Source organism: Myotis yumanensis, unplaced genomic scaffold (genome assembly GCF_028538775.1).
Source record: "Myotis yumanensis isolate MYYU_CA2020_CCGP unplaced genomic scaffold, mMyoYum1.0.hap1 SCAF_2, whole genome shotgun sequence".
Taxonomy (NCBI): Eukaryota; Metazoa; Chordata; class Mammalia; order Chiroptera; family Vespertilionidae; genus Myotis; species Myotis yumanensis.
In genome coordinates, this window is record NW_027223753.1 from 91,414,431 (window position 1) to 91,426,760 (window position 12,330).

Genomic DNA, 12,330 nt, shown 5'->3' on the forward strand with positions numbered 1-12,330 from the left:
CCAACAAAGTGTATGGAAAGAACACTAGGTCAGTAACCTAGAGACCCAGATCTGAGTTCCCAATCATCAGCTACTACCTGTGTAACCTTAGGGAAGACACTCTTAATGGGCTCAGTTTCTTCATTTGTCAAAAAAGAATATCCCATTAGATCAGCGGTTCTCAACCTGTGGGTCGCGACACCTTTGGGGGTTGAACGACCCTTTCACAGGGGTCGCCTAAGACCATCCTGCATATCAGATATTTACATTACGATTCATAACAGTAGCAAAATTACAGTTATGAAGTAGCAACGAAAATAATTTTATGGTTGGGAGTCACAACATGAGGAACTGTATTTAAAGGGCCAGAAGGTTGAGAACCACTGCATTAGATGATCTGGGAGGTAATGTATATGAGTCAAGGGTCTTTTCTGGCATTACCTCTTCTAAATTTCTCAGGTGAAATTTCCTCTTTTTTTTTTTTTACCCCTGTGAAGCCTGCTTTAGGTTTTACACATGAGCACAAGAATTGTGGGATCCTATTATTTACCCACAGGGCTTTGATAGAACTCCTGGGACCAGGAGGATAAAGTATGACTTTTCCTCATTCATTCCTTCCTTCCTTCAGAAGACACAAAACCACCATTTACATAACACACAAAACAATATGCCAACCACTTTAGACAGGTACAAAAATTATTTTAAAATAATAAATAAATAAATAAAAGGTACAGTCCCTACTTTAAAGCACTTGACATATTACAATCCAATGGGCTATATTAAAAAATTGATGAAAATTGCTATGGCAAAGATCTAGAATTGCTAATTAATCAGTACTGTTCCCACTGAGCCTAGATGGGACCTCAAAATCCTTCTCAACACAAGAACTCCATTCAGCAGGTAAGATTATTTTTGCTGCAGAGGTTAGGCATGCTGAGCAGAGGCCCAGATTTTCTTTCCAGTGCTTCCAGCCTGCCTGTTCTATCAACCTCCTCCTTCCCCATCCCTCTCCAAAACATTAGGTATTCATGAGAAGTAGAAGGTCACTAAGAACTTGGTCACAATGGCTGAATGCTCTCATAAATTCATGTTTGCCAACTTTTAAAAATTTCAAATTCCAGGGAAATAGTAAATATATAGAACTTGTTTTATTTCATTTCTATCACACTGCTATATGAAACACGGAAATGGATGACTATTATATTGGCATTAGATACCTTGTATATTCCTATTAGCAAGAATATTGCATAGTATCATTGAAGTTTAAATCAATACACATATGAACAAGCCAATTTGCAAACACACATACACCCCTTCTGGACCCCTCTTACTGTGAGAGGCTGCATCCCTAACCCTAGCTGGCCATCTGCAAAACAATGACTTACTTAATGAGAGCATTATAAATTGGTTTCACTTCTCTGGAAAGCAATCTGGCAATATGTTTTAGAAGCCATAAAATTTTTCATACTCTTTGACCTGGTAATGCCACACCTGGGATTCTGTCATAAGAAACTAATTCAATATATGGAAATAGCTACATGCACAAAGATATGCTTCCCAATATTATTTATAATTGTGAAAAGTTGGTAGCAATGTACATGTCAACAACAGAGGTAAATAATAGGATAGCATCACAACAGAATGTTATATAACCATTAAAATGGTAATGATGGGGGCTGCTGGGAGGCGGACCACTCGCACACGCACACGGGGGACTTTTCCGTGGGGATTTTGGTTGCCGACCAGACGCGGCATTTTCGGAAAATAGCGCCCTGTGCAGCTGAAGCGCTGTGTGTGTAGCTGGGCCGCGTCAGCTCGGCCAGTACCAAGTGCCTTGGATCGGCTCCCTTCCCGCGGCTCCCAAAGCTTTTCCAGATATTCCTGGTAGATTTGGGAAAGAAGCTTTTAGAAGTGGCACAAGCAGATCAAGATGATGAAGTTCGTATTTTGATGGCAAATGGATTTTACTAGACTGGCTGGGAACTTCTCCACTTCATCTGGCAGCACATTATGGGCATTATTCCACCACAGAAGTACTACTTCGAGCTGGTGTAAGTAGGGATGCCAGAACCAAAGTAGACCGAATGCCCTTACATATGTCAGCTTCTGAGGGCCATGCCAGCATAGTAGAGGTTTGCTTCAGCATGGTGCTGATGTCAGTGCTAAGAACATGTTAAAGATGACAGTTCTACATTGGGCCACGGAACACAACCATCAAGATGTGGTGGAGCTTTTAAACAAATACGGTGCTGATGTACACATGCAGAGTAAATTTTGTAAAATTGCATTTGATATTTCAGTAGACTATGGGAATGAAGATTTAGCAGAGATATTACAGATTGCAATGCAGAATCAAATCAACACAAACCTGACACTGTGACAACACATGCTGCAACACGTTTATCATTGGACCTGGAGGGGTGGTGAACCTAACAGATGAAACAGGTGTGTTCGCTGTTCAGTTTGGAAACTCCTCTACATCAGTATTAGCTACATTAGCTGCCTTAGCGGAAGCATATGCTCCCTTGTCCAATTCTTCAGAAACTCCAGTAGTGGCTACGGAGGAAGTAGTTACTGCAGAATCAGTGGATGGTGCAATTCAGCAAGTAGTTAGTTCAAGGGGTCAACAAGTCATCACAATAGTAACGGATGGAATCCAGCTTGGAAATTTGCACTCCATTCCAACCAGTGGAATAGGCCAGCCCATCACTGTGACCATGCCAGATGGACAGCAAGTATTAACAGTATCAGCAACGGACATTGCTGAAGAAATTGTTATAAGTGAAGAACCACCAGCTAAGAGACAATGTATCGAAATAATTGAAAACTGGGTGGAATCTGCAGAAATAGAAGTAAAGAGTCTTTTACCGGTGTGTTTTGTTGCAGTCATCCAAAATAAATTCAATTTGCTTTTTTTTTTGTCTTTTATATTTATTACTGACAGTGTTGTTTTGATACAGAAAGCATATAGTATTATTTTGTTTAATTTTTGCTTTATTCATATAGCAAGCCCTCAATAAATATTGAATGAAAAAAAAAATAAAATGGTAATGATGGAGATTATGTAGCAATAAGGGAAAATACAAATATAAAACAACAGGTACAACTATGTAAAAATCATTGGAGAAAAGTTTAAAACCTGATAATCTTTGTTTTAGGATAGTGAATGGGGGTGTTTTTCTCTTCCTATTTCTTATCTTTTTGTAATAAAGTATTGATACTTATATTACTAAAAAATAACCTTTTAAAAAAAAATGGAATGCAAGCCTTTGATCATAAGGATCAAGAGGACAGCACAGCCTGCCGCCTGACCCAAGGAGGATTGCATGTGGGTGCTGGGACCCTGTGCACAGCACAGCTTCATGAAGAGCCCCCGGGAGGTGCCGCATACTTGTCAATGTCAATGATTGCCAAAAAATGAGCAGTGCCCATCTGCTAACCCCAGTCAATTACCTCCTTTACGAGCATCCTGAGGCAGAGAATTCTCCGGGCTCACCACACATGCTGTCAGCTTAGTTATCTGTTTAAGAGATTTATATAGGGTCACACGGGGCTATAAGATAACTTATTTAAAATAAATGAGCTCAGATTTTCACATTGTAGCAATGAGAAATGTCTGTGGCAAGAAATGCAATACTCATAAAGATCTGGGGAAGAGAGCAGAAACCACCTTTCACTTCTGGTGAAGACAGCAGTGTGTCTGGTGTTGCTACACACATGTGTGTCTAAGAAACAGGAGGCAAAGTGAGAGCAGGGCTGGCATCTTCTGGGCTGACTCTGGGATGAAGGATGCAAATCAGGAAGAGTGTTCAATCCTAACAAACATTAATCATCAGATGGAAACTGATTTAAACTTGGGGCTACTTAACCCTACATGCTGTATCAGCTATGTGGCGAACCTGGAAAATACTCAAAACTTTTCCACATAAATTAATGGCAATTGCTTCTTTGCTTTACACCATTTTGGCATATGAAAGGTTTCATGGAACACCCTACTTTCAGATAACAGGATCATGGTGGAAACCTGTACGACAAACAAGGACAAAGTTTTTAAATTTTCACACCTAAACACTCATTTTAAAAACAAAATCAAAGCAAGAATATTTGTTTCCCTAAACTCCAAATCTCATCTCTAAACTATGATGAACTTTAACCAAATAATCTTAAAGCCACAGTCCAACACAGGGAAGACAATGCCAGGCCCATTACTGTCTTTTTAGACAAACTCCCAGGGCCCAGGAGAGGCTAAGACAAATCATTCCTCTAAACCAAAGAATCCTCACATTGACTATGGTTTACTCAAAGATACAGCCAGATTTCCTGGAGCAATGATATGGCCAAGTATTTAAATGCATAAGAGGGCAAGTGCTAGAGGTGGTGAGGGTATAAACAAGAAGCCTTCAGGAACTACAGAAATTGCAGCTCAAACATCATCAGTATCCAGTCTATAAAATGAAACTACCATTAGAAATCAGAGAGTGACCTGGAGTTTTCATTGAAACCTAGGAGCAAATAGTTGTCTTTCCTCTATCTCTAAATTCAAGGCTCTACAAAGTAAATGAGCTCTGTGCTCTACAGCAACCAGCACTAAATTACATGAGTATTTAGGCATACTCCATAAGGATATGAAAATAATTTTATACCACAAATAAAAAAAATAGAAGAAATTCCCTTGGTATTTGAGGAATATATTCCAGCAATCCCACTAATAAGGACATGCTGAGAACAGACATTTCTGTATCTTTGTAATGGCAAAAATCTCAAGAGCCCAAAGAACAAGGCACTCAAGAGAATTTGGAGCAATGATCTTATACCTTGACACCATGAACATCAGAATTATCTGTGAAGCTTTTAAAAAATCCCAATATCCAGGGCACACACCATCAGTTACATCAGAATCTCTGGAGGTGGGCCTCCGTTCCATTCCTTTTTCAAGCTCCCCAGGTAGATTTCAGTGTACATCCACTAAATTAGAGATTATTCTCAAGATACCTTGCAAATCAGAGTTCATCTTAGCATAATTATGGGCCCTTGATATGCTAGGATCAGGAGTCTTTGTCTATAACTAACATCCAGCTATGATAGTGTGCTATATGAGCTATTCTCCTCAACACTGGGAAAGGAGCTAGGGTGAATGAACACCCAGAACCCCCTCTTAAAATGAAGCTTAGAAGAGGTCACTGACCCACATGGCCTGCTCAGATGAGCGGGGTCAAGGAGGCCCCTCAATCTGTACTTTCAGTGGCACCTCCCTGGAAAAATGTAAGAAGCGCTAGAGACAAATTGCAACATGAACTGACACATGGGCCCAGCCGAACTAGCATTGCCCAGAGATAGCACTATTTTCAGAATGCCACAAAGCCACCTGATGCCCAGTCTTTGAGAGAGAATACATACCCTTTTAGCAAAATACACACAGGGACTAAAGGAATAGGTACATTTCCTAGCTATTGCTCCTCTGTTGATAAAGCTGGTAAATTTACTTTATTGAATTTTTTTTTAAAAGTCCTCAATGTTCACCATTGAAAACCCTCAATTTAAATCCAGCTATAGATAGTTTTGCTTGCTTTTACTTGAAACTCTGGCAGGGGTAGGTAGCAAATGTATTATAAACTCCACGAGAATCAATTTGGATTTATTCAAAACATTTAAAAGCAAAATTTATCCAAGAAATTTAAATTTTTTTAATCAAATAAATTGCACGCATTTTAAATACATTTTAAGTAACAGGAGAGTTTAAAAGATAAATTTAGAAAAGCAAAAAAAAAAAACGAAATTAATATCTTTCTACAAAATATGGCATTTTTTTTTTCAAGAGCACTTTTAACAAACAAACAAACAAAAAAAAAGAAAGGAAGACCAATTATTAAATCTAAGAGTGCTTGACTACATGAACTCTGAAGGCAGGCTGCCTGGATTTGAATCCAAGTTCCAACACTGTATTAGGCATAGTGCTCTTAATCGTGTCCCTGTGCTTCATCTTCACACCTGTATATCAAAGGTTCTAGAGCAGTGATGGCGAACCTATGACACGCGTGTCAGAAGTGACATGCGAACTCATTTTTTTTGGTTGATTTTTCTTTGTTAAATGACATTTAAATATATAAAATAAATATCAAAAATATAAATCTTTGTTTTACTATGGTTGCAAATATCAAAAAATTTCTATATGTGACACGGCACCAGAGTTAAGTTAGGGTTTATCAAAATGTTGACACACCGAGCTCAAAAGGTTCGCCATCACTGTTCTAGAGTCAGACTGTAGGGTTCAAATTCATATCTGCACATGGTAGTTATGTGAGCTCATTTAACTTCTCTGAACCTCTTTTCCTTCTCTGTAACATTGAAATAAGAGTAGTAACTACCTTCTACCTGGAGAAATTGGAATCCTGGTGCACTGCTGATGGAAATGTAAAATGGTGCAGCCACTGTAGAAAACAGTATGGCAGTTCCTAAAAATATTAAGCAGAGAATTAGCATATACTACATATACCCAAAAGAATTGAAATCAGGAACTCAACTATATTTATACAGCATGATGTAAGGATGTAATATACATGAAAGTGCATAGCAAAATATGTATTCCCAATTGCCAAAAGGGAAATACAACCAGTGCCCATTGACATATAAATGAATAAATTGTGGTATATGCATACAATAGAATATTATTCATTCCTAAAAAGGTCGGAAATTTTGACATGTACTACAACATAGATGAATCTTAAGGACATCATTGCAGTGAAATAAGCCAGTCTCAGAAGGCCAAACACTGTATGATTCCACTCATATGAGGTACTTAAAGTAGTCAAATTCATACAGACACAAAATAGAATGGTGGTTGCCAAGGGCTGGAGGAGGAAGGAATGGGGAGTTAGTGTTTAATGAACACAGAGTTTTAGTGGGGGAACGTTTTTAAATGAATGGTAGTGATACTTTACACAACAAAGTAAATATAGTTAATGCCACTGAATTACACAGATAAATATGTTTAAGAAAGTAACTTTTATGTCTTATACACTTTACAAAATAAAAATAAATAATAACAGTCCCTACCTCGTAGAGTTGTTGTAAGGGTTAAATAGTTCTTATGTGAGAGTGCCCAGCACAGAGTAAGCTCCCCAAAACATTAGCTAGTATCTTATTTTCCTGCCTTTGTAGTTCCTTCTAGTCCTTGGCTTCCTTCTAGTATAAATGCTCCTTCATTGGGACAGAAATTCCACTGCAATTGCGTAAAGATGAAGAAACTACCTAATTTTTGCAGAGTCTTCGCACATTGAGCTGAAATTACCACATTTTTTTTAAAATATATTTTATTGATTTTTTACAGAGAGGAAGGGAGAGAGATAGAGAGTTAGAAACATCGATGAGAGAGAAACTTCGATCAGCTGCCTCCTGCACATCACCCACTGGGGATGTGCCCGCAACCCAGGTACATGCCCTTGACCGGAATTGAACCTGGGACCTTTCAGTCCGCAGGTCGACGCTCTATCCACTGAGCCAAACCGGTTTCGGCACCACATTTTTTTTTAAACAGTGATTTTATTGCCTTTATTTGCTAAATGGTTTCTTAATAATTTTGCCTCAAAAACGGGTTCACAGACTAATCTATCATATAGGTCTGAAGGAAGTCCCCCTGCTCATTCATAAATACTCTTTCACTTTTTATCACAACTAAGACTATTTTACTTCTTTGATCATTTTTTCAAAACCTTTTATAAAAATTTCCAAGCATACCCAAAAGTACAGAGCTCAACTAGCTTGGATGTACCCAACTTGATAACCAACTTGAACTTTTCCGACTCTATCTAATACTGTACCTTCCATTCCCCCAAAAAATTAGAATAAAAATACCATAAGAGCTACCACTAAAGTAATAATGTCCATCTCTAACAATCATCATCATCACTATTCTTCTTTTACTTTTAGAAGTTCTTTTTTAACATCTTCTTAACTTCCTTTCAATTTTTCCTTTGAAAGTACAAATAATTTCTATATCTACCATGCCAACATCATTGTAAGGATATAATATACTGGTACATGAAAGTGCAAGTCTGACATGTATTAGGTTCCTGAGAAATATTAATTCCCCAGAGACTACCACCTCACCTTACTCTCCAAGACAACAGACACCCTGCCCACACACATACACACACGACATAACCTTCTCCATTCTTTGTCCCTTACCTTCCTAAACACTGGTCTTTACTTACTTCCTGTCCCTTCTGTCTCCTAATAGAGGATCCCAAACACAAATGCCTGATCATAAATCCAGTCACCTAGAAGACCCCACATAAAAGAATATAAAAAGTAGATAAAGTGAATTGATAACTGTTTTCAATACTTAAGGTACCAGTCCCTATATTAAAAATCAAATATATACTCAATCTAGTGCCTGTATATTATGTTATTTAACAGAAAAATCAGGCTAGATACTACATTGCAAAATGTCACAAATTCCTATGCAGGTCATTCCTGTGTGTGCACGTGCACATTTATATGTTAAATATGAAACACCTTTTGATGATCTGAGTTTTACATGCTGATGAGATTCACTTCCTTGTAATACTTTTCGCCACTGGCAAACCTACCACCTCTAATTTGTTTTAAAAGGAATTCTAATCACTCAATCAATCATACTCTTGACCTTCAGCCTTCACAGTAACTTCACTGTGGTCAAAATTGGTTCTAAAAATTCATGTTGCAATAGTTCTGTTGTCCTCAAGCTCCAAAATGCCAATGACAAGAATATAATTTGAGCGAACCCTCTGGTAGAAGGAAAAAACAACACAGTAAGTTTCTAATTCATCTTCTACCAAGGTTCTTTAAGTAAAAGTGAGTATCTATGATATTATTAAGTAACAGATTCTCCTCCACTAGGGTTTAAAGATTTAAAAATCATCAAAGTTTTGTCCAGCTGGTGTGGATTGGTGGTTGAGCATCGACCTATGAACCAGGAGGTCGTGGTTCAATTCCTGGTCAAGGCACATGCCCAGGTTGCGGGCTTGATCCCCAGGAGGCATGCAAGAGGCAGCGGATGGATGAGTCTCTCTAATCACTGATGTTTCTATCTCTCTTTCCCTTGCCCTTCTTTAAAATCAATACAAATACTGTATATATATACAAAATGGCATGGTTCACTTTGGCTTTAAATAACCTGTCATTCTTTATGCAATGATATAAAATGACCACATAATATCCCTTCCAATTCATACCTCAACCCCTCCTAGCACACACTTAATCTTAACTGCACTGGCATCCTACTTCAATGTAAAAGAGAGCTGTCTTCTTGCCTAAGCCAACAATTTATGACTCACTCACTTCAGAATACAAAACTGCTCAAATTTATCCTACCCTCTCTTGAAGACCCCGTGCAGCCACAGCGCCCTCTGTATTGCCTCATCTCTACATTTCTCAAGAAGTCACTGAGACTTAAACATCAAACACTTCTTGTCTTCATTTTCTTATCTTTTCACTACTCTAACCAATGAATTCTAGGTTCTGCTCTACCACTCCCCTGGAACTATTTTCAATGGTGTCACCAAAGGCCTCCCATTTACTCAATCCACTGGTCACTTTTCAGCACTTATCTTATTTAAACTCTGTGTACTGTTGGATACTATTGATCACATTCTCTTCAAAACTGTCTTCCCTCTGTTTTTATGTCCTCTCTTCTGGCCTTCCTCACACCTCTCTGAATATTCCTACTTAGCCTCCTTCAAGACCCACATCCTCCAACATCCCTGATGGGTCAGTGACCCCAGAGTTCCATCCTTGGCTCTGTACTCTTCTCCCTTTACTATATACTAGCAGTTCTCAACCTGTGGGTCGCAACCCCTTTGGGGGTCGAGCGACCCTTTCACAGGGGTCGCCTAAATACATCCTGCATAGCAGATTTTTTTTTTTCAAAATATATTTTATTGATTTTTTTACAGAGAGGAAGGGAGAGGGATAGAGAGTTAGAAACATCGATCAGCTGCCTCCTACACACCCCCCACTGGGGATGTGCCCGCAACCAAGGTACATGCCCTTGACCGGAATCGAACCTGGGACCCTTCAGTCCGCAGGCCGACGCTCTATCCACTGAGCTAAACCAGTCAGGGCCATATCAGATATTTACATTACGATTCATAACAGTAGCAAAATTACAGTTATGAAGTAACAATGAAAATAATTTTATGGTTGGGGGTCACCACAACATGAGGAACTGTATTAAAGGGTCGCGGCATTAGGAAGGTTGAGAACCACTGCTATATACCCTTGCTTGGTCCCATCTACTTGTGAATATAATTGACTTCAATTACCAATTATATGCCATGATCTTTCAAATCTCTATTATTCTCAATTACTGTCTCCGCTTGGGTGAACCTCGGGCACATTAAACTCAACATATCTAAAATCTAATACTACCTCACACATTCACTACACAGGTGGATGCTACCACTACCTAATTACTCAATCCAGAAAACTGGAAGGCATCCTTTCCTACTCCCTCTTTTATTCTTCAAATTCAATCAGTTCCCAGGCCCTATTGCTTCTAAATCCCAAATCTCTAGGATTTGTGCCTCCCTTTCCATCTCCTCCACTGCTGCTACTTCAGGCTTGATCGTTTCTCACCTAGATTTCCACTATACAACACAAATGCAGTTCTCTTTCTCCAATGAACACATCTGGCTCTGACTAGCTCTCCATACTACAGTCAAAATGACCTAAAATTCAAGTTTTATAAGGTCATGTTCTGCTTAAAACTCATCTAAAATCTTGTATCTTTGTAATTTATTTCCTGAATCTCTAACCTACCTCATGATTCCCCATCAGCACCTCCCTAAAAACATCAGCCATGCAGAAGCACATGTCCATGCAAACATAGCTCCCTCAGTCCAAGAAAATGCTCTCACTCTCTTTGCTTGGTTAATTCCTAATCATCCTGACAACCACCCTGAGAAAACCTTCTCTGGCTCAACTTGTCCATGTTAAATAACTCTCCATTCTGTTCCCACAGCACTGTGTTTTATCAAAGCACTCATCACAGCACCTGTTTACTTATCTAGCACTGATCATCCAAGTTAGTTTTTTGTTTTATTTGTTGACTTATGTGTATCTCCCACTAGAATATGCACTATTTGGAAGAAAGAAATGTATCTTATTAGACTTTATATGTACAATAACCACATATTTGCAAAATTGCCAAATTATATTCATAAGAAAGGCTTATTTGTTAAAAAATATATTTAATATGTAATTCTAAGAATAAAAATGATAAACAAATCATTAAATATCAATAGCAGAAATAAGAAATGTTATGTTTCATAATGCAGATCTCAGATTTCATTTTCTTACAAATTATAAAAATCAAAAGGTCGACAGTGCAGAGTCTTCCATTTAAACAGCCAAATCTTGATCTGTTTGGGCCTGATAAACTCCACTAGCCTTTCCCTGATAAGTCCAAGACCCCGTCCCACCACAAAGGTGTGCAAGCACCCAGTGGGTGGCAGCTGATTTGGTATGCCCTGGGACATTTGCTGAATGGCCTCAGACCCAGCACTGGCACTGAGTTTGAACCTGTATTGATCTACTGAACACCACTGGCCCCTACCTAGTGACTCACTGAGAACCTACATCTTGCAAATGGAGTATTGCCTGGGGCTCTTTCAATGACAGCCTAACAGGCAGCAGCAGGCAAAGGCAAGTGGAGGTAGATTTCGGTGTTCATTAGGACTTTTGCTGACCTGCCCCCAGACCCAGTGCTGGTAAAAGCAAACCTTGGTGCACAGTTTGATCCTTCTTGTGCATACCCAGGCCCAGAAGAGGCAGCCCAAACTGTGGATCGCTTTGTAGCTCTAAACAGGTTGCCCAGGGCCAGTCACAGACAGCATCTGACATCGGCCTGCACCAGAGTACCTCCCAAGAGGCCTCAGAACCAACACCCAAGGATACGTTTATTAATTTTAGAGAGAAAAGTATCGGTGTGAGAGAGAAACATTGATTGGTTGCCTCCCGTATGCAACCCAACCAGGGATTGAACCCACAAGTTGGGTATGTGCCCTGACCAGAATCGAATCCATAACCTTATAGTGTACAGGACAACGCTCCAACCAATTGAGCCACCCAGCCAGGTCTGTCCTTGTACATTTAAATGTAAGTAGAATAGCTACATCTATTAGTAAAAGTTATTATAATGTAAGGGAAAAGCAATATTACATATGGACCCCATATAGATAATTTTAAAGTGTACAACTTTAAAATACTAGTTTTAGTTTCTGTGGAAGAGATCAAACATACTAGAGGTTTAAGTCTATAACAAGAGTCCATGAATCCATCTGAACTCTCCCTACGAGAAGCTCAAAGAATTAT

General features: G+C 39.0%; 1 protein-coding gene and 1 pseudogene across 3 annotated transcripts in view; one reads left to right on the forward strand and one right to left on the reverse strand.

The window, feature by feature from the left end:
• The window catches only part of FARS2 (phenylalanyl-tRNA synthetase 2, mitochondrial), a 540,234-nt gene that overhangs the window by 488,322 nt on the left and 39,582 nt on the right, over positions 1 to 12,330 (reverse strand). The gene's annotated exons all lie outside the window — the stretch shown is intronic.
• On the forward strand, positions 835 to 3,006 carry LOC139002485 (GA-binding protein subunit beta-1 pseudogene; annotated as a pseudogene).